Here is a 6022-nt window from a genome sequence, read left to right on the forward strand (position 1 = left end):
CTTTATGTTAACCTCAGTCCCTCTCAAATTGATACATTTGTAGACGGTGCTACGACCTGCCTACGGACGACTTTAGACTCCGTTGCTCCCCTCAAAAAGAAGATGATGAAGCAAAGGAAACTAGGTATAACTCCTAAACTCGCAAATTAAAACAAATCTCGCGCGAAACCACCAAAGGCGTGACTCACCAAAGTGGAAGAATCTCGTTTGGATTGGCAAGAAAGTCTCAAAACCTATAGGAAGGCCCTAAGAAAGGCCAGATCAGACTATTACTCATCACTAATAGAAGAAAATAAGATCAACCCAAGGTTTCTTTTCAGCACTGTAGCCAGGCTGACAGATAGCCACAGCTCTACTGAGCCATCTATTCCTCTAGCTCTGAGTAGTGATGACTTCATGAGCTTCTTTGATGATAAAATTATAACAATTAGAAATAAAATCTATCACCTTTTGCCCTCAACTTCTAACGGTTCACCTTTAAATGCAGGAACGCTAGAAAGAACAACTATTCCCGACATATACTTAGACTGCTTTTATCCTGTAGACCTTCAACAATTAATGTTAAAGATATCCTCAGCTAAGCCATCTCCCTGTCTCTTAGACCCCATCCCAACGAGACTACTCAAAGAAGCGTTACCCGTGGTTAACACTTCATTACTAGATATGATCAATATGTCCTTATTAACAGGTTATGTACCGCAGTCATTTAAAATAGCTGTGATAAAACCTCTTCTGAAAAAACCCACCCTCGATCCTGAGGTCTTAGCAAACTATAGACTTATATCTAACCTTCCCTTTCTCTCCAAGATCCTTGTGAAGGTAGTCGCTAACCAACTATGTGATTTTCTACATAGCAATAGTTTATTTGATGACTTTCAATCAGGATTTAGAAAGAATCATAGCACAGAGACGGCACTGGTTAAAATTACTAACGACCTTCTAACTGCTGCAGACAAAGGACTTGTCTCCATTCTTGTTTTACTAGATCTTAGTGCTGCATTCGACACTATTGACCATACAATCCTGTTACAGAGATTGGAACATTTAGTTGGCATTAAAGGAATCGCTCTAAGCTGGTTTAAGTCCTATTTCTCTGATCGATCTCAATTTGTTAATGTTAATGATAAATCCTCCAAGTACGCTAAAGTTAGCCACGGCGTTCCACAAGGCTCAGTGCTTGGACCAATTCTATTCTCCTTATATATGCTTCCTCTTGGTAATATTATTAGGAAACACTCAATTAACTTTCACTGTGCGGATGACACCCAATTATACTTGTCAATCAAACCAGACGAAACCAGTCAGCTAGCTAAACTTCAAGCGTGCATTAAAGATATAAAATCCTGGATGACCTATAATTTTCTGATGTTAAACTCTAACAAAAAGGAAGTTATTGTGCTGGGCCCTAAACACCTCCGAACCTCATTATCTAAAGACATAGCTACTCTGGATGGTATTGCCCTGGCCTCCAGCACTACTGTCAGAAATCTAGGGGTTATTTTTGATCAGGATATATCCTTTAACGCCCATCTAAAACAAACCTCAAGAACAGCCTTTTTTCATCTTCGTAACATTGCCAAATTAGGAATATCCTTTCTCAAAACGATGCTGAAAAACTAGTCCATGCATTCGTTACTTCCAGGCTGGACTATTGTAAATCCCTAATGTCAGGTTGCTCAAATAAGTCCCTTAAGACTCTCCAGCTGATCCAGAATGCTGCAGCGCGTGTTCTCACAAGATCTAAGAAAAGAGATCATATTTCTCCTGTATTAGCTTCTCTGCATTGGCTTCCTGTAAAATCCAGGATTGAATTTAAAATCCTTCTCCTGACCTACAAAGCTCTAAATGGTCAAGCACCATCATATTTAGAAGAGCTCCTAATACCTTATTGTCCCACTAGAGCACTGCACTCCCAGAATGCAGAGTTACTTGTGGTACCTAGAGTCTCTAAAAGTAGAATGGGAGCCAGAGCCTTCAGTTATCAGGCTCCTCTCCTATGGAACCAGCTCCCAATCTGGGTTCGGGGGGCAGAAACTGTCACCGCATTTAAGAATGAACTTAAAACTCTCCTATTTGATAAAGCTTATAGTTAGGGAGTGAGGAGTTGCAGCGTCCGCCTAACCAGGCCCACATGCTTCTCTTCATAGTCGTTAGATTAATAATATAACAAAAGTAGAGGGAGGCAGGCCAGCACAGCCCAATCCGGCAGGGGAGAGTTTCAAGCCCAAACAGGCTACCTCTCTTTATGACCTGTCTCTCTTAGTTACACTGTTATAGTTCTAGACTGCCGGGGGACTTCCTTCCTTTGACACACTGAGCTGCTCTCTCCTCTCCCTTTCTATTACCATTTGTGTGCATCCCGTCCCAGAAATGCTTCTGGGGAGTCCTTATGTGTTTTCACCCAGCGTATTTCCTTGGAGAACGTTGGCACCAAGATCTTGGTTGCAGCTGTCGCCGTGGTCCTGCTGCACTCCCTGCTAAGGTCTGTGGTGCCCTGCAACGTCATCCTGCGTCCTGCTGAACCCTGCTGCTTCCTGCTACGTCCATCCATGCTCTGCTGGGCCACGTTACATCCTGTAACGCCCTGCAGCGCACTGATATGACGAACTACTACGACTACCATTTGAAGTCACTGTTCCATTATTAATGTGACTATTACTGCCACTGTTCACCAAGAGCCTGGGTCTGTCCGAGGTTTCTTCCCAAGAGGGAGTTTTTCCTCGCTACTGTCGCACTGCTTGCTCTTGAGGGAATTACTGTAATTGTTGGGGCTTTGTAAATTATAGAGTGTGGTCTAGACCTACTCTATCTGTAAAGTGTCTCGAGATAACTCATGTTATGATTTGATACTATAAATAAAATTTAATTGAATTGAATTGTCCTTATCAATAGTTATAGCCACATCTTGTTCTGCCCATGGTTCCCTGTACGTAGACAATTCCTTGGTGAAGTCGTAAATATTAAAGTGATTATAAAAAATATTTAATAATAATATTTGTAACAGAGCTAATCCGCAACGTACTTCATCTTTCAGACGACCTGAACATTCGTATTGAGAGAGCGCAGGTCTCTGACAGCCAGACCAAAAGATAACACTATGCCACCTCGATTAGTGATCGTCTGTTTCTTAGACTTAGAGTTGGTCATGCATTGTTGTTTTATTGACCAGTTAGGTTTTTTGGAAGCAAATGTTATGTTCAGTGTTTTTCACATGTTCTTATCCAGAAGCAAGCATAACGGGGGCCTGTTGCACAAAACCAGGATGAGGGATTAAGCCGCGATATTCAGGTTATCCTGGATGAATTTAGCTTTGACTTGGTTGCACAAAAGCAGGTTGAATTAAACCCAGCCAAGTAACCATGGAGATTTATTCTTTGCAGCTAGCCTGCTCCAGAACAGGCTAACAGGCAGGCTAAGATTAATCCTTGAGTCTTATGTGTTAAATCAGCTGCCGCTCTGATCCGAAATAAACGTGTTTAACGTTTTAAGTTATTCCGTTGTCTTCTGAATGTGTTCCACTTTATTTTTATTAACATGCATTACTTGTCACTATTGCTGTCACGAGTTTGATTTAAATCCTACTATTGCAGTTGTTTAGATGGTAAGAAATGGTTGCACTGACACCCTGAGATAAAGTGGGACGATACGGAGGAAGTGGGCTTTTCCTCCGCTGCTGTCCCCGTGAAATGTGCCCCGTGTAACGCGGAGAGGCGGGGGGAGGCAGGGGGATCCTCCCACACCGTGCAGTGGACTCTAAAAGGGGACTTTTAGCGTCAATAACGACGACAATGGCACCTGACCAAACGTCCTTTTTTTTTTACCAAATGGGAGTGAGAATGTGTTGGAATGCCACAAAGCTTCTTAATCTTTTTATTTTGGTGCTGTCACTTGTCATCTTCGAGTTTGGGAGTGAGAAAAAACATGAATAATAATAGGCTACATTGTTTTACAGATATGCTTAGGCTACAGTGTGTATTGAAGTCACTTACCGGTACTTCTTTTTCTAGTTTTTGTCCAGTCATGTTTGTTTGAACATTAATTGTAGAAATATATTTAGATTTAGAGATAGCTTGTAGAGATTGGTGCATATGGTTGTAAAACATATTGTCGCCTACGTATTCAGTCGGTCCGCTATTGTCTGTCGGGCTTTTTCTCTCTGTCTGGTAACAACAGCCGTAGCCTATTTCCCTTTTTGCATATTATATGTTTCACCTCCTCATAATTTTCCATTAGAAGCTGCTGCTCAGCGGGTGAAACATATGCTGCACACGTTTTTTCCATTTCTGCATCAGTAAATCTGTGATCGATACCGTGGTCTATTTAAGAAAGCCATGAACGTGCACTTTTCCCAGCTATCTACACCTGGCCTGACATAGCTTCACCGTCTGATCCTGGCTCGGCAAACGTGCAACCGATTAAGCAGCGATGAGTGGATCACACTAAGTCAAGCTGCGCTTTTTCTATGTCGGACAGTAACCTGTGGGGTGTTTTCCACATTCGAACTACAGGTGACCAAAGTCGGTAGTTCTAATCCTTTTTATTGTGTTTTAATTTACCGACCCCCTGGTTCAAACTGTTCTTTTATTTCTGAATTCAGTGATCTTCTGTCCTCTTTAATTGGTTTCGAAAAAGTGGTTATGGTTGGTGATTTTAATATTCATGTTGATGACAATTCCTGCACTTTTGCCGTAGATTTTCTTAATATCACTGAATCTTTTAATTTTATCCAACATGTGTCTGGTCCCACACATGTTGGGGGTCACACCTTGGACCTTGTTTTTACACTTGGTCTTAATCTTGACTCTATCTGCACTGAGGAGCTGCATGTCACTGACCATGACTGCATTTTCTTCAACCTGTCTTTTAATTTGGATTTACAGCCCAGTAAACGTCTAAGCAAGTCTCGCATATTAAACCGCCTTTCAGCGGAAAGGTTTTCTGCTGCATTTGACCAAAGTGCAGTGTTGTCTTATAATACTGACATTAATGGTCTGGTAAACTCATTCAACACTTATTGCTCAACACTTTTGGATAACGTGGCTCCAAGTAAAGTGAGACTTCGTTTATGTCGGAGGGCTGAACGACAGTGGAAAAGCAGCAAGCTTCAGGTGCACCGGATCCATCACAAAGACCTATTGCTTGAATATAATAACATGGTTAAGGAGGCAAGAACATCATACTTTACTAACCTTATTGCTTCTAGCAAGCGTAATCCCAAAATCCTTTTTGACACCGTTAACAATCTTGTAAATCCCTCTCCTCCTGAAGTGCCAGTCTTTTCGAATAATGACTGCAGTGACTTTCTGTTATTCTTTGAAAATAAGATCAGAGATGTCAAGAATAGCATCATCCCCACTGTTATGGCGTGTTCTTCAGTTCAGTTCACTCGGCCGTTAACTTTGAACTGTTTTGCTCCTATTTCTCTGTTAGAACTCACTGACTTGGTGAACAGTATGAAGCCTTCCTCGAGCCCGGTAGATGTTATACCTACTTCCCTTCTTAAAAATGTCCTCGGGTCTGTTAGTACTTGTTTACTTTCTATAATCAACCACTCTCTTCAAACCGGTTTTGTCCCATTGTATTTCAAACATGCAGTGGTTCAGCCACTTTTAAAGAAAACAAATCTGGATCCCTCAATTCCCGCAAACTATAGGCCAATCTCCAAGACGCCTTTTATCTCCAAAATTTTAGAAAAGGTTGTAGCTAATCAACTCTCTGCTGTTTTAACGACTCATAATATCCTAGACCCATTTCAATCGGGCTTCCGTCAGAAACACTCTACAGAAACCGCTCTTCTTAGAGTATCTAATGATCTAATGATGTCTTCTGATGCGGGGAAATGTTCTGTTCTGGTACTGTTGGACCTTAGCGCAGCGTTCGATACTGTGGATCACTCCATTTTACTTGACAGACTTAAGCACTGGGTTGGGATCTCTGGGAGCGCCTTGGACTGGTTCACCTCCTATCTCACAGATAGAACCTATTCAGTGTCACTAGGCCCCTATTCCTCTGAAAACGCGGC

The sequence above is a fragment of the Perca fluviatilis genome, chromosome 19 (genome assembly GCF_010015445.1).
Source record: "Perca fluviatilis chromosome 19, GENO_Pfluv_1.0, whole genome shotgun sequence".
NCBI lineage: Eukaryota > Metazoa > Chordata > Actinopteri > Perciformes > Percidae > Perca > Perca fluviatilis.